The sequence below is a fragment of the Orcinus orca genome, chromosome 12 (genome assembly GCF_937001465.1).
Source record: "Orcinus orca chromosome 12, mOrcOrc1.1, whole genome shotgun sequence".
NCBI classification, from domain to species: Eukaryota; Metazoa; Chordata; class Mammalia; order Artiodactyla; family Delphinidae; genus Orcinus; species Orcinus orca.
In genome coordinates, this window is record NC_064570.1 from 39,023,347 (window position 1) to 39,050,022 (window position 26,676).

The 26,676-nt window shown below is 36.7% G+C and overlaps 2 long non-coding RNA genes across 5 annotated transcripts in view; both read right to left on the reverse strand.

The window, feature by feature from the left end:
• Positions 1-26,676, reverse strand: part of LOC117197115 (uncharacterized) — a 75,480-nt gene that overhangs the window by 38,502 nt on the left and 10,302 nt on the right. For all 4 annotated transcript variants that reach the window (XR_007470638.1, XR_004477631.2, XR_007470639.1 and 1 more), the window contains exons 2-3: positions 9,810-9,867; positions 8,264-8,368 (exon numbers count right to left, since the gene is read on the reverse strand). This is a non-coding gene — a long non-coding RNA (uncharacterized LOC117197115). The remainder of the gene's footprint in view (positions 1-8,263; positions 8,369-9,809; positions 9,868-26,676) is intronic.
• Positions 17,573-20,593, reverse strand: LOC117197121 (uncharacterized). The gene is made up of 2 exons (XR_004477638.2): positions 20,273-20,593; positions 17,573-19,513 (listed from the first exon to the last, which is right to left on the reverse strand). It is a non-coding gene; the product is annotated as an uncharacterized LOC117197121 (long non-coding RNA).

Here is a 26,676-nt window from a genome sequence, read left to right on the forward strand (position 1 = left end):
AAATAAACAAAGAGGAAATAGGCAATCTACCTGAAAAAGAATTCAGAGTAATGATAGCAAAGATCATCCAAAATCTCAGAGATAGAATGTAAGCACAGATTGAGAAAATACAAGAAATGTTTAACAAAGATCTAGAAGAACTAAAAAACAAGCAAACAGAAATGAACAACACAATAACCGAAATGAAAAATACACTAGAAGGAATCAATAACAGAATAACTGAAGCAGAAGAACAAATAAGTGATCTGGAAGACAAAATGGTGGAAGTAACTTCTGAGAAGCAGAATAAAGAAAAAAGAATGAAAAGAATTGAAGACAATCCCAGAGACCTCTGGGACAACTCTAAATGCACCAACATTCGAACTACAGGGGTCCCAGAAGAAGAAGAGAAAAAGAAGGGGTCTGAGAAAATATTTGAAGAGATTATAGTGGAAAAATTCCCTGACATGAGAAAGGAAATAGTCACCCAATACAGGAAGTGCAGAGAGTCCCATACAGGATAAACCCTAGGAGAAATACACCAAGACACATATTAATCAAACTAACAAAAATTAAATTCAAAGAAAAAATATTAAAAGCAGCAAGGGAAAAACAAAAAATAACATACAAAAGAATCCCCATAAGGTTATCAGCTGACTTTTTTGCAGGCCAGAAGGGTGTGGCAGGATACACTTAAAGTGATGCAAGAGAAAAACCTACAGCCAAGGTTACTCTACCAAGCAAAGATCTCATTCAGATTCGATGGAGAAATCAAAAGCTTTTCAGACAAGCGAAAGCTAAGAGAATTCAGCACCACCAAACCAGCTTTACAACAAATGCTAAAGAATGTGCTCTAGGTGGGAAACACAACAGGAGAAAAAGATCCACAAAAACAAACCCAAAACAATTAAGAAAATAACAATAGGAACATACATATTGATAATAACCTTGAATGTAAATGGATTAAATGCCCCAACCAAAAGATAGACTGGCTGAATGGATACAAAAACAAGACCCATATAAGCTGTCTACAAGAGAATCACTTCAGGCCTGGGGACACATACAGACTGAAAGTGAAGGGATGGAAAAAGATATTGCATGCAAATGGAAATCAAAAGAAAGCTGGAGTCGCAATACTGGTATCAGATAAAATAGACTTTAAAATAAAGACTGTTACAAGAGATAAGGAAGGACAGTACATAATGATCAAGGGATCAAATCAAGAAGAAGATATAACAATTATAAATGTTTATGCATCCAACATAGGAGCACCTCAATTCATAAGGTAAATGCTAACAACCATGAAAGGGGAAATCGACAGTAACACAATCATAGTAGGGAACATTAACACCCCACTTACAGGAATGGACAGATCATCCAAACAGAAAATAAATAAGGAAACACAAGCTTTTAATGACACAAGAGACTAGATAGATTTAATTGATATTTATAGAACGTTCCACCCGAAAGTGGCAGAATACACTTTCTTCCCAAGTGCACACAGAACATTCACCAGGATAGAGCATATCTTGGGTCACAAATCAAGCCTTGAAAAATTTAAGAAAATTGAAATCATATCAAGCATCTTTTTTGACAACAATGCTATGAGATTGGAAATCAGTTACAGGAAAAAAACTGTAAAAAACACTAATACATGGAGGCTAAACAGTGCACACTAAAAAAGCAAGAGATCACTGAAGAAATCAAAGAAGAAATAAAAAAAATACCTAGAAACAAGTGACAATAAAAACATGATGACCCAAAACCTACGGGACACGGCAAAAGCAGTTCTAAGAGGGAAGTTTATAGCAATTCAATCTCACCTTAGGAAACATGAAAAATCTCAAATAAACAATCTACCCTACACCTAAAGCAACTACAGAAAGAAGAACAGAGAAAACCCAAAGTCAGTAGAGGAAAGAAATCATAAGATCAGAGCAGAGATAAATGAAATAGAAGCGAAGAAAACAATAGCAAAGATAAATAAAACTAAAAACTGGTTCTTTGAGAAGATAAACAAAATTGATGAACCCTTAGCCAGACTCATCAAGAAAAAAAGGGAGAGGAAACAAATCAATAAAATTGAAATGAAAAAGGAGAAATCGCAACTGACAATTCAGAAATACAAAGGATTATAAGAGACTGCTACAAACAACTATATGCCAATAAAATGGACAGCCACAAAGAAATGGACAAATTCTGGGAAAGGTACAATTTTCTAAGACTGAACCAGGAAGAATTAGAGAATATAAACAGACCTATGACAAGTAATGGAATTGAAACTGTAATTAAAACTCTTCCAACAAACAAGAGTCCAGGACCAAATAGCTTCATAGGTGAATTCTATCAAATATTTAGAGAATAATTAACACCAGATCCTTCTCAAACTCTTCCAAAAAATTGCAGAGGGAAGAACACTCCCAAATTCATTCTACAAAACCACCATCACCCTGATACCAAAACCAGAAAAAGATATCACAAAAAAAGAAAATTATAGACCAATATCACTGATGAATATAGATGCAAAAATAGTGAACAAAATTCTAGCAAACAGAATCCAACAACATGTTAAAAGGAGGATACATCATGATCAAGTGGAATTTATCCCAGGGATGTCAGCATTCTTCAATATACACAAATCAATCAATGTGATACACCATATTAACAAATTTAGGAATAAAAACCATAATCATCTCAATAGACGAATAAAAAGCTTTTGACAAAATTCAACACCCATTTATGATAAAAACTCTCCAGAAAATGGGCATAGAGGGAACTACCTCAACATAATAAAGGCCATATATGACAAACCCACAGCAAACATCATACTCAATGGTGAAAAACTGAAAGCATTTCCTCTAAGATCAGGAGCAAGACAAGGATGTCCACTCTCACCACCCTTATTCAACATAGTTTTGGAAGTCCTAGCCATGGCAATTAGAGAAGAAAAAGAAAGAAAAGGAATTCAAATTGGAAAAGAAGAAGTAAAACTGTCACTGTTAGCAGATGACATGACACTATACATAGAAAAGCCTAAAGATGCCGCCAGAAAGCTTTGAGAACTAATCAATGAATTTGGTAAGGTTGCAGGACACAAAATTATTGCACAGAAAACTCTGGCATTCCTATACACTATCAAAAAAAATCAGAAAGAGAAATTAAGGAAACACTCCCATTTACCATTGCAAAATGGGAACTAGATCCCATGTGCATGCCGCAACTAAGAGTTCACACGTCACAACTAAGGAGCCCACCTGCCACAATTAAGACCTGATGCAACCAAATAAATTAATAAATTAATTAAAATAAATTAAAAAATAAAAAGTAAATATGACTGTGTCTATTCTAGTTCAGTATGTACTGCAGAAGAAAATGTGGCTTCTTTTCCCACTAGATCATCTAGTAGGTAATGCTCATCATGGTGGACAATAAGATTACAAAACCAAATCTCAAATCCAAAATACATTCATGGGTACATACATACATGTATGTGTGTATACGTCTGTGTGTGTGTGAAAAATAAAAGGCTATTTTTAAACCTTTTATCTTTACTTTGGCCTGTTCTTCTTAGACTCCACCATTCTTATTCTAAGAGGCATTTGACCCTTTCATGTCCCAACTGAGTGTGGTATTACAAAAGACATCATATTAAGTACAAGTGGCTTAGACTTAGTTTTCCTTCCTAAGAAGTAGTAGATTCAATTAAACTTTTTAAAGATTTCCCTTTCTAAAAGTATGTGTTTGAAAAGGGAGGAATTGCAGATAGGGAGAGCTCCAGTTTGTATATAATACATGCGCAAAAAACTTACACCAACTGTGTGAACATGAGTAAGACTGAACAGACATTTGAAAATTTACCAACATTGCACTACCTTATCTTGTGATTTATATTAAGGTAAGGAAGACAAGTCAGTGCTTATTCACATTACCAACAATCCTAAAAAGTTATTAATCCTAAATCTGACCTTAGGACTAAAGGAGCTACTTCTTTTATGCTGTCAGTACAAAACTGGAGTCATGAGGAAGTCTAAGTGTGATTCTAGAGATAGAAAATTGGCTAACTTTGACCACAAGAAACAGACTTTAGTGAACCGTGCTGTAAAATCCTTTCTCCTTTTCCTTCTCTCTCTCCTTCTCCTTCTCCCTTTCCTTCTTCTTCTTCAGGAACAGAGGCAGAAATGGCAGTGATATGAAGCTTTTAGTTTAAATAAGGATTGGCAAACTCTGATCCATGAATCAGATCTGACCTCTGCCTATTTTCATATAGTCTGTGAGCTAAGAATGTTTTTAAATGGTTGAGATTAATCCAAAATAATAATGACATTTCAGGACACATGAAATTCAAATTTCAGTATTTATAAATAAAGTAATATTGGAACAGCCACATTCATTTGTTTATATATCATATATCATTGCTTTCATGCTATATTGGCAAAGTTAAGTAGCTGCAACAGAGACCGTATATAATACTCTCATCACTTCACACGCCTGCTCTGTGCACTACAAATCACAGTGATGTAATTATAACTCAACAGCATTTCAAATGTCATGCATATGATTTTTACCATGAAATGATTTTTATGAATTGCCAGTGTGTATCTATCATGTCGACACAAGAAGAGAAAACTGCACTTTGAAAATTGTACTTTTAAGGCACAATGGAGTATGGATTATTTTATTATTGAATTAGATGCAGAAGAATGGTGTTTATTATGAAGTTACACTATAGCTGTACTAAAATAATACAATATACATCAACATTACCAGACCAAGCATTCTGTACACATATAGTGTATAGTTGGACAAATTTACCAAGCTTGTGAAAGTTTCTTGAACAAGAAGAACTGCCCTCAATCAGTATTATTGAATACTGAATAGCTTTGGATGGTAGCCTTTGCTGCAGCCTTGATAATGTCTCTTAATGAATTAAATCTAAAGTTATGAGGCAATACAGAGTTTATGTGTGAAACTTACACTGCAGCAAAGACATTTGGACAACTAATGTTTTCTTGAGTGACAAATAATTTTAAGCTGCCTTATACACATCATGTGTTGGCAAAGTTAAAACAAGAGTCAAGATTTTTATCCCCATACAAATTTACAGCGAGTACATTTTTGAGGCTCAAACTACAGTTCCAGCAGCATTTTTCAGATGTCGATTGATGCAAGTGGAAAAGAAATTTCATCATTTCAAAACCATCTAACTGTACAATTGAGAAGTTTTCACCTAACCGTCAATTGGAAGTGATTAATCTGAAGTGTATTGACATACTAAAAGGCAAATATCAGAAGAGGAATCTCACAGAGTCTTGTTAATGTATTTCAAATTTTAAATATGATTAAAATCATATGCTGGTGGATTGATAACAGTATTTGGCAGTATTATCTCTGTGAAAAGACATTTTGAAAGATGAGATACTTTATAAAATCTCATTACAGATAACATTAACAGATGAATATTTATAATGGATTCTGATGACTGGGGACACTAACTTCAAACTCCAATAAAGCAAAAGGTTATACCCCTTCCTCAAAAAAGAGAATTTCATTTTTTAATTTATAGTCCTGTATTACAAAATATTATTTTGTAGTTCTCAAAATAATTTGACTCCTGGAGTACTCAATTACAATCATAATATACATTTCATCAATTTAAAAATATGTAGAAATTTGTTTTCTTTCTTCTTATGTAAGTACCTACACACTATCCTTCATTTTTCACTTGGCTCACAAACTTTAAAATATTTATTATCTGGGCTTTTACAGAAAAATTTGCTGACCTCTGATCTAAATGAAGGAAATCTGAATTCTGGTTCCACCAGCAGAACGTAGAAAAACTGATGGCAGGAAGAAGGTGCTGGAGGCCACTGACCCCTGGTTGGGATGATTCTGGTCTTAAGGACTGCAGGGAAAGAGATTGGCTGCAAGGGTCATATCTGAGATTTTCTTCTCTCAAAGAGAGCAGAGGCTAGCATAAGGATTAATTCTCTTATTGTCAGAATTAGCCAGGTGTCTTTGAGAATCTTTGACCACAAGACCTTTAGGAAAGACTGAACCAATGTTAAATTTTTTAATTTGCACAAATAAAGAAATAAAGCATTATTTTATTTCCCAATGTTGCTAAAACCAGACCCTGCTTATGCATACATAGAGAAAATTCTGTAGGGTGCCCACCAACATGTTAATATTGGTTCTCTCTGGGTCACAGGCTTATAGGTTATTTTACTATTTTCTTTTCTCTAATCTTTTTTCCCCCTGATCTTTCTACACTGGATATTTGTTATTTTACTCTTTCACTTGTCTTTTATATTTTTTCCTTGATGTTTCCACAGTGATTATATTTTATTTTAAAATTCATACTTTAAAAAATTACTCCAATTTGAAGTTATTTTCTTATTTATTAATGTTCCAAAATCATCGTGGGAGAGGACAAATTTTTACTATTTATTTTCAGATTACTTATGAGGAAAAAAGGTTGTAGTTGAAAGAAAGATCAGTAAGCTAGCTAAGTGTTTCTTCTGTAAGCACTTTCATTTTATTTCTTCAAGAAAACAAAATTAAAAAAAAAATATTAAAGAAATGCCCACATACAGACTAGGAAATAATGTTCCTAAGTAACTGAATATACTCATATCATTAACGATCACAGAAGGCACCATTGTTGCTAAAAGAAATACGAGCTTTTTTTTTCTTAAAAAAATAAAGTATACGTAAGGCAGTACAGAGAAAAGGAATGAACAGATTTCTTGTCATGACATTAAAAAAAAAAAAGAAAACTTTTTAAATAGAATTCAAAATTACTTTATTGTTCATTGGTAAAAATTGTCTTACATTTTAAAAAAATCTAATCCTTTTGCATTATCTCAAGTTATTCACAGCCCCGACCATTTTGAATTCCTCTCAGACTATGATTTCATGATGTGCTAAATACCTTTAACATGCTAACTGTGAGCCTGAGAAAGCATCAGGTTCTGGAAGAAGTTAGCTGTCCTAGACACTCAGCAGCAGGGCCAGGTTAATCACACTGTCACACCCCAGAATACTGAGATACTATCACTGTTCCTGCCAATGACTTTCTGTTTGTTTCCATAGAGTTATGTATTTATAGGAAAACGGTATGTTTTTCTAAACAGATGTTTGTGTTTGTTTACTCTGTTGACATAGAGAACACTTAGAAATTTTGGATAATTTCAATGATAAGAGATGACATTGACCAATGTGAGTATCATTAAAGCCCACTATAGCTACCTAATAAATTGCATGTATAAAATCACAAGTTTACTTTTTCTGAAACTAGTGTCAACTCTTCATGTCTTCTTACTAGCCTCTAACATTTTCAAAAAGAAATAAGGAAGATCTAGAGAAAATCAGAACAGGGACTATTAAAATATTTTTTCACTTCATTTTCCAACGTTTTAGGAAAAAATAAAAAAGAAAGAAAGACTCTGTACAGACCAGTGTGAAAAAATTATGCCTTGTCTGAACATAACCAGGCCAGGAAAATAACCACTTTTCATTTAGTATTGATACTTGTTTGCAAGTTCATCATCAAAAAGATGATATTTACCATTCCTAAGTTCTTCAAAGATATAGAGGATAAAGGAAGAGTTTTTATAATAATGTCTTTAGAACAGATTTTCATGTGAAGGGAGCATAGAATCACCAGTGGTTCTTTTTGTCAGCATACCTCTGGGAGGTACGTTAGGATTAAGTCTACTCTAATCACCATTTTTTAGCTGACAAAGGTGGATTTTGAACTAATGTGTTCAAACATGAAGTTTGCTCACGTATGAAAAAAGAAAAAAGATCAAGTCAAACTAATCTTTATCACTAGTCTGGCAATCAATCACATGCCTTCCATGGAAAGCTGTTAGTTTTCCATACAAAGTATTTGCTTTGATATACCTTATAGAAATACAAGATGTGCGTTGAAAACAGCCTGTCTTCCTTCATTTTCTTGGGTTCAGATCTTTTAAAAAGTAGCTCACTTTTTTAAAAAGTGTGATTTCTTTATCACATTTTATGTCATTATTCTACAAATTAAGTCTTTCCTTTCTGTTGTAAGATACAAAAATAAAAATCACATAATTGTCACAGAAAGGAGGTTCCCCTGAGGATAAGAAATATATACCAAATTCTATTTGCTTATTAAATATTTTGCTGTGCTTCATAAAATACCTAAAGAATTTTAGCTTACCCAATTATTATTTCTTTAAAGGGTACCTTCTGGAGTATGGAGTTTAAATAGTTATTTACACTAAATAGTAAAAAGAAGTTTACATACCTTAAGTAGGTTTAGCTTACAATTTAAAGTCATCACTCTTAAAGAACTTAAACACCAAATTTGCCATGGTGGGAGCAGCATCCCCAGGTAGCGTGAAAGACAAGGCTGTAAAAAAAAAGTGAGAGGGAAGGACATATGACAGTAGGCCCAGGACAGAGGAATCCCTTTCTTAGGGCACTTTTGTTCAGTGAAGTCAAAGGGGAAAGGGCTACAAAGCTGATGATCTGGATCCCTGGTAGCAGAAATTTACTTGGCAAAGTTTTTATTAAAACCAGAATTGGTAAAGGCTTCCACTTTATTTCTCCCAATATCCAATCAACTACTAAATCCTGGTGGTTGTTCATTAAAAATTTCTCTTGGACACATTGACTAAATATATAAATGTATTATTTAATACATGGATAAATGAACGAACAAACGAATGAATGAAGTATAGCAGTAAAAGGTCTTTTCACTCTGTCTCTCAGGTGAGATGCTGCATCCTGATTCCTGGGAGATCTCTCCAAACACAGCAAGGTCAGTGGGTGAGCCCAAAAATCATCATGCAATTCTGCAAAAGGGAGATGGAATCAAGCTCAGTATCAAGACCTTCATTTAAAGGACAGGAAGGTATTTTGAAAAGTTAGGATAGAAGAGAATGTTGAAACTCACAACCTAGTTAGTAACTCCAGCTAATCCTTGGTGCACAAAACATCATGTCTTGCTGGTGACATGACTCCATTGTAAGGGCCACCCCCAGAGGGGGAGTGGCACTGAGCTTCCTAAAAAACTTCCTAGGCAACCAGGATTATGTCTGTGGGCCTGCATGTGGCCACAGGAGGATAGAGTGGCAGGAGGGCGGAGAAGAAAAAAGCAGGAGATTCAAGGCAGAAACCAACCAAATTCATCTAACTTCAGCCACTCTTCTCGTTTTTCAAGGTAGCTTAGGCTATATTTTTTAATTATTATGCCATTATTATTACTATGTTTTATAATTTGTTAAGTGCCTACGGAATTTATGTTGGCATATAAAAGTTTTTTTTTCCTTTTGACTCACAACTAATTTGTTGACCATTTGACCACACACAAACTGCTAAGTAGCAATCTTTTCTTAAAGATCTTGAGCTATCTTCTACTCAGCTGAAAGCAAGAAGAAATAGAGAATCTTCTGAAAACTTCATAATACTTTCATATGAGTTGGAGACCTAAGGGGTTTAGATAATTCAGATATATGTACAGACGTGCGTGCTTGTCAGATTCAAGCCTTTTCAGATTTTCTTTTTAGTTTTTATGGTATCAGTTACAGAAAACTGTTTAACCTCCAGGCAGAACCTAGATATTTCATATTTCTCTCAGCTGGAAATTAGAAAAAGGAAAACATTCCATATGAAAGACATTTTTGAAAGACAAGTATACAGAAATATTTTCTCTAATAATATCTATTTTATATAGAAAATATCCTTAAGAAAGGTAAAGCAAGTTCTGTTGGGACACCTAGTATGACATGCATGATAATGTTCTTTATGGTTTATTTCACAATGCTGTGCTTTGCTAAAACAATGTTTACCTTGATTTTGGGTTTCTCATCTTGTCTTCCTCTTCCTGGCTTGGCTTTAGCTTTTAAACTAAAAATAAAAATAAATGAAGGCAGAGAAAAATTTTTACAAGCAAGTGTCTTACAAGAAATAACTGTAGTCTCATAAAGTTTTATCTTTTTTGATTTGTTGCAATTTGAGATGTAATAAAAACGTAAGGCAAGCTTTAACATCATGTCCTTTAATCTAAATACAGTACTTTCTTGCCTACCATATCAGTGGAACTTACACATTTTAAAATTTTAGTACATGAAAGTTGTTTTAAATCTTAGTACTGCCAGTCTCTGCTAGGATTCCACTTATAAGTTTTTCAGAGGGAGAGAGACACGTGGGAAGCTTGGCATCACTTCTAATGTTACCAAATTAGATAGTGTGTGACAATGTCCAATTTTTCAATAAATACCATTTCAACAAACACCAAGCTTGAAGATAATTGCACTGAAATCTGAAGTACAATATTCCACATCAGGTCAGAAATTGTACATAGAGTCTTGATATTAAAACAATGTAACATTTCAGTTTCAAATATATTTTAAGGCTAAGATTTAAACATACTCTGAGTACTTGATATCAAATTATGGAAAACAGCATGCTAAGTTTCAATTTTTCCAAGTAAGCATGTACTCTGGAAACACTAAACAAGAATATTTTCTTTCCTTGAAATGTATTATGTTTTTAAATCAAAGACTCATTTTTAACAAAAATGATACTCTGCTCCTGACAGTGGAGGGAAGGGTGTTTAATAGTCACTCTTCTGTGGGAAACATTAAGACAAAAATATTAGAAATCGCTTCACATGCCAAGCTAATGTTTAGTAGTTTTCTGAAAGGTCTGTGAAACGTCTACAAATATTTCTATAAACAGACTAATTTTTAAATTGAAAAAATCTTGCTCGCATACTAGGGAGAATTTGAATGGTCTATGAAACTTGTTAGGTCTTTGGAAACTAGCTGTTTCTTCGCTAAAAAACAATAGGCCCCTCGAGGTCATTTATTCCAACTGAGTCACTAACTCAAGGGCAAAGCATGATGTTTAATGCTAGTGGAGACATAGCCCTCTGACTGTGATCCTTATTTTCATGATGCAGTATCATGTTTTGGATACGCCTAATGATATTCAAATCATGTTTACTTATCACAATCTGGGAGCTTCTTATTTGCAAACACTACATCTAATTTCAGCCTTATATCTCCCCAAGGATCGCCATACAGCAGAGGCCAATCCAATGTTTATCAGTTGAATTCATCTAAGATGGGTTTTCTTCTTTCCTAATAATTTCACATTGTGACTTCTACCTGTTTTCTTTGTGGTGCTTCTGCATTAGACCACTGCTTACTGATTTTTGTACCACGTAAGAGGAGCAAGATAGCACTACAATTGCCTACTCGATTCTGAGCCTGAAGTGAATAAACAGTAAAATTTTGGAAAGCTCCAGGAAGGGGTAGGAGGCAGACGGAATGTGCTGTCAGGCATTTTTCTGTCTACTGGGGGATTTGGTGCAATAGAAGAAAACACCGGTGCAGAGGTAAAATGGGCTCATTTTCAAACTGCCGCCATTCCCTAAAAGTGATAACTTTTCACTGGGCTTTGGTTTGTCACCTGTGAAGTGGGAAGAGTAAGATTTACCCATTGGGATATTGGGAAGATAAAATGTTACATGTAAAGCATTCAAGATAATGCTATACACACAAATGGTAACTATTAAAATTTGAGCTAGAAAGATTATGGTGCTACAAAATAAGAAATCTTCTTTTTTAGGTCACATTCCTAGCTAGAAGTGGCTCAACCTGTCAAAAGAGGTTTCCAAGTGCTCCCTCTTACTTCATCAATATGTGCAGAAGGCTGACCCCATCCAGAGAATTCAGTTGCCATTGAGAAGACAGCTGAGAGCTCAATCATTGCATATAGTACCTCCCTGCCCTTCCCAGGTTGGTGAGCCATGTCAGAAGCTGCATTTCTGGTAAACATGTTAGAAACAAGCAGCATCCCTTAGAGTCAATCAATAAAGATAAAGTCCTTAGAAATCTCTCTGACAAAAGACAGTCACACATTGGCTTACAAAATAAAATTCGATCATAAAAGCAGGTGTGCTTCCTTGTATACAACTCCTTGAATATAGTTCCTCTCAATTGAAGATCTATGAAGTAAGGAGACAAATTATATACCCCCTGTACTAATCAGGGTTCTCCTGAGAAACAGAACCAATAAGATCTTATGTGTATATATGTATATGCTCAGGAGTTCCAGAGGCCTGTCTTAATTTTATACTGTCTTTATCTTGTAGTTGAAGCTGATACAACGACTTTTGAAACTTTATGGTCTTCCTTCTTATTAATTCAATTTCCACTCAGATAAAACCCAGACCAACATATTTCTTTGAGACAGTCCCTCTCAATCTTGGGCTCCCTGGGCTGTAGATGTAAGTTTGTGAATCATCAATGTAATAGATAGCAATTGAAGCTATGGGTGTGGATGAAACTGCTTGGACTGACAGAATAGAGATTAGAAGAGTGCTTATGATCAAACATATGCTGTCCAAAAAAAAAAAACAAAAAAATTTAACAGAAGTAAAAAGTAAAGACAAACTAGGTCATTTGTTTTTGCAATGACTATGATAGGCTAATATTTGACAGCCTTAATACATAAAATGTTCTTATAAATAAAATTAAAATTATTAACATATCAGAAGAAAAATGGTCAAATGGATAGATAGATAGATAGATAGATAGACAGATAGATGATAGATCTCCAGATAATGCAATGCAAAGTCCCTTAACAAGCTATCAATGACTCGCAAATAAAATTTTTAAAAAACTTTAAAAAAATATCAAATTGAAGATTGGGATTGACATATACATACTACTATATATAAAATAGATAACTAATGAGGACCCACTCAATAGCACAGGGAACTCTACTCGATATTCTGCAATGGCCTTTATGGGAAAAGAATCTAAAAAAGAGTGGATAGATATATATGTATAACTGATTCACTTTGCTGTATACCTGAAACTAATACAACATTGTAAATCAACTATATCCCAATAAAAATTTTTAAAAATTAAAAAAAATCAAGTTGGAAAAGATTCTTTTGGAGTATTGAACTCAAAGTCAGGAAGCGTGAGAATAGATTGATACTCACATATACTACTGGTGGGGTTGTATTTTGATACAAGAGGGCAATATTTGGGCAATACATAGACATTTAGAAAGTTTATTTACTTAGGAATTTCTAGGAAATAAATTTTAAAAGGTAGTTAAATATTTATGTGTGAGAATGTTCATTGAAGCACCATTTCTGTACAAGAATGATAGATGAAGTATCAATTTTAACAACAAAAATAATCAGGAACAATCAACATTTCCAACAATAGAGGAATGATTAAGTATATTGTGAGACATACATAGGATTAAGAATTTAAAAGTTAATAACAATTAAGCTTTAATGAAATAGAAGCATGATCACAATATGATGATAATTGAGGAAAGCAAGACATAAAACTGTGTAAAATATGATTCTAATTTAATTTAAAATATATACGTGTTAAAATTCAGAAGCAGATATATCAAAATGTTAACACCATTTATCTGTGTGATGCAGTTATGAATGCTTTCTATTTTCTTATTTATTCTATCTAGTTTTCTCTTTCATTTTCCCACAATAAGCATGAATTACTAAACAGAAAACAGTAAAAACAATAAAAATGAGCCCAAAACATGTGATATTTAAGAGCTTTTCTTTGCCCAGTTGCACAAGCAAAAACTAAGTGCTGAGCAGTAAAGGCCCTATAGAAAAAGTAGACATCCTAGCACAGATGGCAGGATAAAAATGCAATATGGTGAGCGGAGAAAGAGATTCAGACTGAATCAAAACAGAGACAGTTCCCGTAGGTGGGTGGTTTTCTAAAAATTTGGCACAGAAACCACTTATCTGTACTAGATCTTGCCCAGAAGCATTAAAAGGAAAACAAACAGAGCTGCTCTGGCTGAAGACAGAGACGGAGGGCCAAAGCTCTGCTGCCTGCACCCTTGATCCCCACTCTCTGCCTTCCCCAGCAGACTCTGCAGAGGCATGAGGTCTAAGAAACGCTGAAAATCAAGAAAATCATCTTATACTAAAGCTTCTCATCAACCACTCCCTGATAAAGATGACCTGGAAACGATCAGAATGTGCTGTATAATCGTCATGATTGACTACATATTACAATAAAAGAAAACTTACTCAGTTCTCATAACAGGATAGGTTTGTTCCCTATTTCTCCACAAATTCATCAGCCCTCTCTATTAAAGTCTTCTTTAAAAAATATTATTCTAGATATTAACATCTATAGGTACTTGGCCTGGAAGGATTCTACCTTCTCTTCAGTTATCCAGAGCAAGAACCAGAAAAAAAAGAAAGAAAGATAAAGAAATGTGAGCATATCTGAAAAGGACTGTGGCATTGAGAGGCTGGGTCAGTTTTGGCTTGATCACCCTTGGCTGTGCTTAATGCCAAAGGGAAAAGAATCCTCCCCTGTGCCTTGGCCACACTGAAGCCTGAACAGGGACAGAATGACGGCTGCAGCAAAACGGCCTCAGCCCAGCAACACTGTAGCAAAGTTGCGGTTAAACTAGCAACTGCAGCTGTGGTGAGCAGTGCCTGGAGACCACTGAAGCATTTCGACAGGTTTTATTTATTGAATCTACTTGAAACTTTTCAGAAGTTTCAACAGGTTGCCTTTCCTCACTCAGATGCTGGTGGCTGCAGCAGATGAATGGGGACGTCTCTTCTGACTGTGTGAAAAACTATAGCACAAAAACACATTCTAGAACTATACTCCCCAGTGTGACCATCAGCCACATGTGGCAGTAAGCTCTTAAAAGTCAGCTCTTAAAATGTGGCTAGTCTGAACTGAGACGTACTGTAAGTGTAAAGGACACACCAGATTTCAAAGTACAGAAAAAAAAAGTAAAATATTTCACTAATAATTTTTCATATTGATTACATGTTAAAATCATATATTTTTGATATGTTAAGTTAAAATATATTACTAAAGTTATTTGTATCTGTTTCTCTTACTTTATTTAGTGTGAATACTAGAAAATTTTAAATTACTTCTTTGGCTCACATTTATGACTGACATTAAATTTCCACTGGACAGCACAGTTACAGAACAAACAGAATTGGGGCTGAAGTTGTTAGTACCTCTGGTTTTATTTGGGATTTTTTTTTTTTCGTGGGGAGAGGAGAGGATTCCTTGTTCTATGGATGAAAAGAGAGAAAACAGCCCTGTCCTTCTGAGTCCTTGATGTATCAAATAGGGTTTGAGTTTCTTTGTGGAAGCAGGAAATACCAGTTACATTCCATAATAAATGAGGGAGATGTGGACTAACCCCAAAACGCACTCAGAAGGAGCCTTCTGTTGGCTTGTGCAATGGTTAAGAACTACATCAAGTCCGTTGGTCACTCTGATTCTGTTTTGTTGCCAAAATGAAAAGGAGAAAGTTATCTAAACAGATTTTTTAAAGGAATGTGAGTATTGACCATCAAAATGAGCTCAGGAATGCTCTACATAATAAGAGCTTGCCTTAACTTTTAGTCAGGGATATGTCCTCTTATATTTAGGTCTAAACCTTTATGCAGAACACTTTTCTCTGAAATTGAACATTAATCTTCTGAAGCCCATGAATTCGAAAATAACATTAAGTTATATATTCCTCCAAGTATCTTTATTCATCATTTAAATATATTTTGAGAGTCTGAGTAACATAACAGTAGATTCTAAGATGGAGTTTACATTACACAGTCTCATACTTTCAAGGGCCTTAGTATTTTCATTTGTTTATTCAACAGATATTTATTGAGCACTAACTATGTGTCAGGCACTCTGTCAGGCATTAGGTGCAATGGGAGTAAAAAAGAGAATAAGATCACTGACCTCCTAGAAATCACAGTCCAGTGTGGGAAGTGGACCTTTATCAAATAATCATGTGTGAGTGTTCTGAGAAGCACGAAGGAGGAGCGTAGCTCCTTCAAATACAATAGGAGGAGTGAGGCCCTAAATCCAAATAACTACCCCAAAGCTGATGTATTTGCTGTGAAGTATGTGAGGAGAACAAATGTAGCTGGGATACCTAATATATCCCAGCTACGTTATCTAGACATAATAATCACCTATTATCTAGACATGGCTAATTAAGCAAAACAAGATTTAATTTCAGAGAATGGCCAGGACTTAAGAATAAACTCATCCATTAGGGCCAAAATGTAGGTTGGTGGGGGGCGGGCCCAGTCGATAACAGCAGAAGGAGCTACTTGGCTATATTGACAGGCTTGTCGTCACCCTCCAGGAAATCCATGATATACAAAGACTGGGCTGCCATACTGGCAGAGACCCTTCTGTGGATCTAAATAACAAGGCAGGACACCACTACAAAAACTTAAACCATAGGTCAGGTTCCGGTGACTGGGCATGCAGAATATAGGGGGATGCGGCGTGGAAGGGGAGAGAAATGATTAGACTTAAAAACCCAGCCACAGGAGTTTGCTATCAGAATACTAACAATTTTGACTTGGAGAACAGTGGCCAGTACTAGCCATGATCTGGATTACATTAGTAAGTGTGAGCAATGTTAGAACACCATGACCAAGGTCAGTCTGTCAAGGAACATTGCTCAGTGCCGAGTTCTCTAGTTTAGAAGACGAGGTAGGGACAGGGAGTCCCTGGTGTTTTCTGCTTTAGGTCAGCATTGCCCCCGACTGATTTTGATACACTTCGAGAAAGATTTCTCATTAGATTCAAATATCTCCTAGATCGATATATTTTTGTGTGTGCAGTTGGGTGAGGGACTGGATTAGGAATATATACTTCAGAGGAGACTTCTCAGTGATTCTGATATGCACCCGTCCCTAGATAAGTACAACTGCTCTAGGAACTAAGGGGGAGAATGTTAGTGATCTTGCCATCATAAAATTAGAAAGGCAATGACAGGGGGCAGGCAATGACAGAAGAGATACATGTCATGATCATGAGCAAGTTTGTAAGAAGAAGATGGTACTTTAAATAGGCTTTGAAAGAAAATCACGATTTAGAAAGTTGGAGGTGACAAGAATACCATGTGTAATAACTGTTTAGTCATTTAAATTCATATAAAATGTGTAATATCCAATATATGAATATATTCATATTGTATAATATACAATACAGAGTTCATAGTCTTAATATATAAATCAAGGCTGTAAAAATATATATTCTTCTAGTCTCTAAATATATGCAGTTGACCCTTAAACACCACGGGAGTTAGGGAGGCCAACCTTCAAAAATCCACGTATAATTTATAGTCGGCCCTCTGTAACCTTGGTTCCTCTGTATCCACGTTTCCTCATAATTCAACGTTCTGCATCCCCAGATTCAGTCAGCCATGGATCATGTAGTACTGTAGTATTTACTATTGAAAAAAATCCGCATTTTTTTCAATCATTTTGAATTACCCACGTAATTCAAAACTGTGTGGTTTAAGGGCCAACTGTATTCTCTATACCTTGTATATCTTGCTTACCAAGTATTCAAATTTATAGTAAAATTCATTCATCAATTCATTCTATGATTTTAAAATCATTAGTGTAATTTTTGGTTGACAGAGCTAAATGATGCTCCTTTTTTAGATGAGATTTTACATATAAAGTTCTTCCAAAGACTTCTCCATTAAAATGAATCTCTCTCCAACCACCATCAAATAATAGCAAAGACAGTGGCCCTTTGTCATATATTTATTGATAGAAGTTGGAAAGCCAGAGGAGGAGAAAAAAAAAGGATGAGAGGGAAAGAGTGTATTAATCATGTTTCTAGTTTCTGCAAACTTGATGATTTAAAATCTGCCCTATGTGCATGTACCAGAGATACCTTATTCCAAACAACCTGGTAATTTCTCTGAGTCACCTTGCCTTGGCCTCCTTTGCTTTCTTCCCCCTCAGGAGGAATCATCCTCCCAGGGCCAATCTTTCCAAATACAAACCAACCAGTTCAGAGTCTACACTTCTCACCACCTCCCTTATTAGGCTCTCACACTCCTGGCCACAGTCCACCAGCCCTAATCACTGCAGGGCCAGATGTGAGACACCTGGGACAGCTCCTATGCTCCAAAGTCCACTGAAATGATTCAGACTAGTCAATCCCAAACCTGTTTACCCTGCATATGGAAAACATGATAAAGGCTCTGGCTAAAGGCAGTTTTTTCGCTCTGCCTCCTGACTGCCTGGTGCTTCCCTGTGGCCCTCAGTGGCATGACCTGTATTCTCTCACTTGGGATCTGTGTGTATAATAATAATTTTTTCCAATGGCCATTGTCTCCTGATATGTTGGCCTTACCATCCTAAATAATAATAAATCCTATCAAAACAAAAGAAAGTTAGGAAGAGGGGACAAGGGGGGTGGTTGTTGGCCAATTCTAGTTACCTGATTAAGAATCTGCGTGTTTTGCCTGCTTTGTTCCACGCAAGAAAGGCGAGATGGTTGCCTCTCTGCAAAGTCCAGTCAGGAAACAACTGGTGCTGGGACGGGGACAGCCAGTTGAAGCCCAGTTAATAAGCAGGACAAATGCAAGATGGGAAAGAAGAGGTAAAGAGAAAGGGCAATTGCTTCCAGACTCAGCCAGCGCCAGTGCTTGGAAGAGTTGTAGGAGCAGACAGGGGCAGGGGTGGGAGGGCCAGGGTATCTTGAGGTTTCTCCATGGGGAGAACTGGCTATGAGCAGTAGGGAGGGGACAGAGAGAAGGGTCTCATTGTTACTCCTTGCATTTCACATTCTTTTGACCTTTGAAAGGGATCCCAGGAGATCCCCTTCTCATAAACCTCTGCACATGGTGCAGGGATGGTCAGTACCACCAGGGAAGAGTTTTCCAATAAAGCAAAGTGTCCCAATCATACTTGAGTGATTTAAGCCCCACTTGTGCTGCCTGTGCCCCAGGCTTCTCCCAAACTCTTCAACCGTCACCAAATTTCTCCTCAATGTGACTGTGTGATTTCCCTTCTCCCAACCAGGGACATTTGAACCCAAAAGAAATTCCTCAACACCTGAAATAAATAACAGGATCTCTTCAATGGGCCTTCCAGTTCTGTGCTCCAGTGCCCAGACCAGAAAAATTTTTAAAATCTTGGAATCACAGTGATGTGTGGTTTCTGAGAAAAACCACATGTGCTGAAATTCATTAATTAATTTTAGAATTTATCTCATTCACATTTACTACTATACCATTTCCCAATGGGTAGAAAAATATTTCAATATTTAATAAATAGTGTGGCTATTTTGACATGTGCCCTCTGAGTATAAGCCCTGGATTATTATATTTAAGACAAACTCCAAAGAGAGAAACCTTTCATAAACCCAACCAAAGAGATTTTAAATAAAAGATTTGTACATACTTACAGAGACAAAAAAATCATGTGTCTATACACACACACACACACACACACACACACACACACACATTAAACTGACACTACTTTAAAGGTATCCTGTATTTCTGAATATAGAAATCTCTTTCTTTTCACAGGTTTGCCATTTTGCAGTCCCAGTGTTAGAGGTTCTCCATGCCAACAGGAGTACTCTTCCTTGCAGCAGGAAAGGCTCTTTGTTATTGTGTTCTTGTGCTACTTTCCCATTCAGCATTTTGCAGAATCCCACAGTTATTCTCCACACTATCACAAATAAAAAGAAAGCAAATGGAGCTTCAGAAAATTGGTACAATTTGTAGAAAGGGAAAGAGGAATTTGTAATAATTTTATGTTATAATATCATGAATTCTTTTACTTAGAATTCAAGGTCATGTCTTCCAAAATAATGAGGGTTTCTGTGAATGTTAACAATGCTTTTTGAGATCCTCTACCTAAAATTAAATGCAGTCCCACAACTCCTTGGGGACCTCCAGGCCGCTCTAGAAAGGCTCCAGATTGCATGAGTGCCTGAGCCTGCATCACTGTAGAAGACATCTGTTTCCCACTCCCTAACATCCTTTGTTTGGTAACAGTACCATAATGTGCCTTTAGGGAATCTCTTCACTCTAGCTCTCAGTCCATTCATTATAGGTGAGGCTAACCTTGGACCCTGGCGCTGGAAGTGAGCTCCTGACCCCAAGCCAAATGTATAATATTCAATCTCAGGACATTAACTGGAACTTTTGTAAGAGAGATTCTTCCTCTAAATCTTCCCAGCTGGTAAAACATAAGTCTGAAACTTTTGGTGAACACGTTCACCATAAGTTTGGAAAAGATTCAGAATGAAACCAGCACATAGGAAAGAAAGCAGAGTCAAAGATGGTGAGGTGGACACAGAGATGTGCCACTTAGGTTTCTCTTCAGGGAATGACTGGATGCCCAGCTACAGGGAGTGTGGTCATCAGATGGTCCCCAGCTGTCAGCTTCTTTAGAGTCTGCCTCAGCTGCGGAGACCTGCCTCACCTGAGATTATGCCCTTCATGGCTCAGCCCGCATTAGTGACTGAGCAAGGTCGCATACAAAGCTTGGCTATTTTGACCAGTCTTGGGAAAGACCTCACAGTCAATACAGAGTATTAACTCAGCTGGTTGGTCGAGGTTTTGCGGGGCCTTCATCATGGTTTCATTTCTCCCTCTGCCTTTCCCTTCACAGGTAACAGCTTGCACTCTGAGCGCCATCTCAGCATCTGCTTCTGGAGGACTCTACCTGTGGTAGGTAGAAGAAAACAGATGACTAATTATTTGGGAAACCAGGTATGACTGAAATAAGTTCTCTTTCCAGACTTCTAGTAGATTGAGTCAATGAAGTCTCTAGCAACTGAAAGGTTCTTAGCAAAACAAGCTCTATAGACCATAACACAAAGTTCTCATGGGAAATTCTGATAAATATCTGGTTGTACCTGGATATCCCATTTTTGCATTTCTAACCACCAACTCTCTCACTCTCTTCAAACTAATCTGGTAATTCATCTTAATCTTCTCAGGTTTATGAGAAATGAAATCTTGCCATCCAAATTACTGAAGACTACATAAATCATTAATGAAAGAAGGAAGACTTGAGTCCAGAAATGTCTTATTCCAAAGCCTACTGTGGGCAGCAAGGAAAAGATGTATTTAGGAAAGGAGAGTGAGTTTATTTCTAAGGTAAGGAACCACTTTGTCCAGGTATAGGGAGCCAAGAAGGGCAGAGATGGAGGAAATGAGATTATGAGCTAATATTCACCCCTAATTTATATGTCTTTATATGTACTTCCATCCATGGCTTTTGTGTCTTTCCACTCTGTCCTATAGGTCTCCCATTATATTAAAGGCAGATTTTATAGGGAGTTCCCCAAAGCATTTTCTCACCTCTTGCTCTACTAAAAACCTGCTGATATAATAATAACACAATGCTATTCTCTGCCATTTCCTATATAGTCTTCACTTCAATACCACTCTAGACCTTGGCAGGAGGAGCCCCTACTCAGAGCACTAACAGTTAGAGGACCCCACTGGGCTCTCTCTCAGCTATCCTTCTCCCAGTGGGGTGAGGAATCTATTGGGCCAAGTGATATGCTTGTGCTTACCCTTCCAGGCACACTCCAGGCTCCAGGGACCAGAGAATTTCATGTTCCCTGCATAGACCACTTCCTCTGGCTATATTCCAGAAGTGCCAACATGACTGGTGCATACAACTCTAGGTCCAAGAGGGTGGGTGGCCAGGAAGTTGTTGTTTGTTGAGAGTGCAGGCAGAGGTTACAAAAGTAGACTGAGATTGGGAAGAAATAAAAGGGTGTGCTGTGTACCAGAAGCCAGCACAGAACTATAAGGAATTCCAGAATTCTAAGTTGGAACTGAGCCGAGAGGTAAAGGGTAATTTTTTTTTTAATTCCCTTTATTCTTTGTTGCTTCTAAATCATTGAATTGCCCTGCTCTTTTCATCTCTGATCATTTGAAGTCTCAGAATTACAGAAAATCAGCATTGTAAGTTCTCTTGAGGGTAATCATAGGTCTAAGGGACCCTTACTCTGTATAAATCTGTGACATTAATTCGACTATACCCTTGCCACTGACTAGAGCACTTACTGCTCTCCTGTCTCCTAATGCAACTCAACAGAGTGACTGTTGAATACCACCTACATTACTGAGCACCTACTATGTCGGACACCAAGAATTCAAATGATTAGGACATAGTTTCTGCTCTTGAGGAGTTCATAATCTAGTGTGTGTAGTATGTGTTTGTAGTGTAGTCTTTGTATATGTGTGACTGAGCCCACAAAACAATGGTTATAATAATATGTAACTATGAATGGCATGATTAATTAACCATAATTAATTTATAATAATTTATAAATAATTTGGGAGAGGTAGGGTAGGAAGGGCTGGTAGGGGGAAGAACGGGCCTTGGATGGTTTCAGAGCAAAGGTAGCACTGTTTTTTTTGTTTTGTTTTTTTAAATATTTATTTATTTTATTTATTTTGGCTGTGCCAGGTCTTAGTTGTGGCACGTAGGATCTTAGTTGCAGCATGCATGCGGGATCTAGTTTCCAAATTAGGGATCAAACCCAGGCCTCCTGCACTGGGAGCATGGAGTTTTACCCACTGGACCACCAGGGAAATCCGGTAGCAGTGTTTAAAGCAACATGTTGTGTTCAAGGAATACCAAGTAGCTCTATTTTGTTAGGTCTTCAAATTTAAGAGGTTGAGAAAGCATGATAATAACTAGGCAGAAAAGGCAGAATCAAGTCACGGAGGACCTTTGATGCCCTTGTCTAATCAGGCATTGAGACTTTACCCTATAGATTGAGAAAAGAACTTGAAGAATTTTATACAGAGGAGGGACATGATCATATTTAAATTTTAGAAAGATTATTTGAGGGCAGAGGTGGATTCAGGCCAAGATTGATTCACAATCCTGGGTGAATCAAGGGTGACCACATCATTGTTGCCAAACAGGCATGCTTTGAGACTGTAAAAGGTGCACCATGATCATCCCACGCAGAAAATAGGCATAAACTGGGACCATCTCTGGAAAACTAGATGTATGTTTACATAATTTGAGGGGATTTAAGGACACTGGGACCATTTATGAGGTTTCTGAAATGATCTAAGTTGGAGACAAAGAAACTCCATGAAAGCAATTGCAGTGGGGATAAAAAGGAGAGATGAATTTAAGAGATAGTTGGAAGATAAAACCGGGACTCTTTGATTAATGGTTGCAAGGATGAAGAAGAGGAGAGGTACTCTGCTTTCAGCTCTGACATGTTTCAAGTCTGGAAGATGTCCCATTTGTCCTTAAGACAAGAAAAAACTGAACAAACTGAAAATTAGTGACTTTTCTTGGACCCATCAGAGAACTAAAGTCACAAGGCAAACCTCCACCCCAAAATCTGGCAAGACAGAAGAATCCAGAGTCATAGCTAAGATATATTTATCGGGGGAAGAAGCCTCTGAAACCATAAACTAGTAGGAACAAAAATTGTAATTCTGATGAATTACTGGAGACTCAGTGTGGGCTAGCATGAGGGTGAGAAACTCTTTAAGGGCACAGTCTTAGGGAGACCACCCACACTTCTATGGGTTATGCTTCCAGAAATCCCACCAGGTTCTTTTTGTGAAAAGCCAAGAAAATCCCCTTATGGCTCTGGCAGGGGGAGGGGAAAAGCACAGATATGAAATAGGTGCAGAGCTCCACAGTGTTCTCTATAACAAAGGCTTATATTCAGAGGGAAAAAAAACTTTACAGAACCTTATCCAATGAGTGGAAAGGACATTTTCCTCGACTCCTGCTCCTCTAGCCTTCCCGTCTGATATAAGGAGAGGAAAAAGGTGAAGAAACACCTGTGAAGGTAACAGCCCAGGAACTCAAGCCCACTGAAAGACTGAGATTTATTCATAGGATTAGAGAACGCTTTCCCTTCCCATATCTTACCACCACATCAACAAGGCTCCAGAGTAATAGCAGTGGATTACAGGTTAAAGGGCTGCAAGATGCAGATTCTGTCCAAGGAAGAGTTCTTAGGGAAGCTCAAAGTCAACAAGAGAGACAAAATCAAGGGCACTAGAGGAAGCTGCAGCCTCTGACATCTACAGCTAAAACAAGCAACATGGCCCAACCCAACTCCTAGCAGATGAACATAAAACTGCACACCCAAAGTTTATTTACTTCAATTCTTATTATACAATACATCATAGCTTTCAAAAATAAACTGCAAGGCATGCAAAAGGCAAAAAAAGAAAAAAGTTTCAAGAGAAAAAGCAGCCTCAGAATAAGACCCAGATATAGCATAAACTTGGAATTTTCAGGCAGAAATTTAAAATATCTGTGGTTAATATATTAAAACGCTCTAATGGAAAAAGCAGAAATTATGCAAGAACAGTTTGATGATGTGGGCAGAGAAGGAAACTCTAAGAAAGAAAACAAAAGGAAATTCTAAAAATCAAAAACAATATAACAGAAATAAGAATGAAGATGGACCCATCAATATACTGGATATGATGGAGGAAAGAATCAATGAACTTAAAGGTAATTCTGTAGAAATTTCCCAGACTGAAATGCAAAGAGAAAAGGAATGAAGAAAGTACAAGAGAACATCAAAGGACACTGTGACAATTTCAAAGGATGTAATATATACATAATTAGAACACTAGAGGAGAAGAAGTATTTGAAGTAATAATGGCTGAGAACTTTCCAAAATTAATGACAGATACCAAACCACAGATTCAATAAGCTCAGAGAACAAAAACAAGATAAATACAAAAATATGTATACTTAAGCATATCACATTCAAATTGCAGAAAACCAAAGACAAAGAGAAAAATCTTGAGAGAGAAGGAAAAGTAAAGGATTAAGGATAATTCTCAGACATCTGGTATGGGTGGCACCTACACTGTAGGAGGAACAGGCTAGTAAACTTTCCATCTTGATTTCAGCTCTAAATTATTTCTTATATCACTATAACCTCCACAGCATCTGCCAGTACCCAGGCCAAGACCTCTTCACTCTAGACCTGGATTCCTACACCAGTGTAGGAATTCATTTTCTCTCTTCCCTTTCATTTTCCAGCTTGAGTTCTGCCCTGTACTATTTTCTTAAATAATATTACTCCTAAGTTCAACTTTTTTCCAATGCCACTGATTTTTTACTCTCTTGGGTATGTTAAAATGTTTAAATAATAAGGTAATGTGGTTTTATTGGAGAAAAAGTTGAAAACAGTATAAGGAAAACAAAATCATCCATAATCCTATAGTCCAGAGTTAATAACTGCTGGTAAAAACTGATACCGTTTTCCAGTATTTTTCTCTCTCTAAATAGCCATACTTCTCCTATCTCTGAATCTTCACACACTCTGTTCTATATGCTGGGGATACTCTTTCCTCCATTTATGTGCTTTCAGGAATAGTAGTTAAGCATGGTGATACCAACCCAAAAAAAGCTGTAACCTTGGCACATAATGCAGGGCATCCCTATGGCCTGGTGTGTATATATATCAGCAAGAGTAACCTAGCAACAGTACAGAAACACTGTCTATCAAGCTGTGCAGGCTGAGTCCTTAACATCAACACTATGCGCCGGGGAGAAGCAACGGCAGAAGGGGTCTAATCAGACAGACAGTTCTCTCTCTGCTTGGTGTTGGAACCAGGACAAAGTCTCACACTTACTTCCTTTGGACTAAGTTCTGAGGGTTTGGGGGTAATTTTATTTTGGGGGGAGAGAAGGGCTGAAAGAGAGATACTGTTTCTGTTGCCGTTGTCCGAAACAGTGTAGGGGAAAGGTGATTGATTGGGGGAGGGTTTGGAGATGACCATATTATAACCATATTTGTATCCTGAACTTTGAAACACGTCACACTAGGCCTTAGTCTCTGCATGCTCTTCATTCTGCTGAAGCTCAGAGGAGCAGGAACCACATGTATCTCTGTAGGATGAATTCCTTAAAGCCAAGTGACTACTCCTTCAAAACTTATGCCAAGTGCATTGTTGTCTTGTTCTACCTTAGAAACAAAACATATTTTTCACTACTTTCCAATGCAAGCTCTAGCTTATAAACAAGTAAAAATCAGGAAACTTCCTCTTTTTCTTCAAATGCATATTTCTTCATTGATCCAAGCTAAATTTTTCTGACTCTTGGAATTACAAAAGAAAATACATAGTCTTTCATTAAACAGACTCAGCAAATAGCCCTTCAGTTTCAGAACAAAGCCAGTATCATGGCAGACAAGTCATGATATACAATATTGCCCGATTAACTCCTACAGGTGCGATTATAAAAGATCTCTTTCATGATGCGGGTTGATAAATACTTAAAGATATTTACCTGCCTTGCGAATGGACACTTTCCCATTCAAAGTCTACAAAAAATAAATTAAATTTTTAAATCTCTTGTAACTGTCAATGTGGTTACTGAAGAACATTAGAACACTTCAATGGGGCCTATTGGGTTTTTTAATTTATTTTTTAACATCTTTATTGTAGTGTAATTCCTTTACAATGGTGTGTTAGTTTCTGCTGTATAACAAAGTGAATCAGCTATAAATATACATATATCCCCATATTCCCTCCCTCTTGAGTCTCCCTCCCAGCCTACTGTTTTTGATTGAAGTCTCACCACCCTATTGCCTTTTCTGTAAGCTGTCACAGTATAACTTCTTTCGCCCCTGAGGCTATCATAGTAAAGAGCATAGTTCTCTCTTGTGAAAAAGTTCCACACAGCTAAGATTTTCATGGTGTATCTAGTTGTCCATTAAGAAAAAGAAAAATTACGTTCTTAATTATCTACAAATCTGTACAGGAAAAACAACCACTGTGATTACTCAAGGAACAGATAAACCTCCCCATGTTCCTTCTAAATAACAACATAGCATAAGATGAAAAGAAGGAAAAATTATT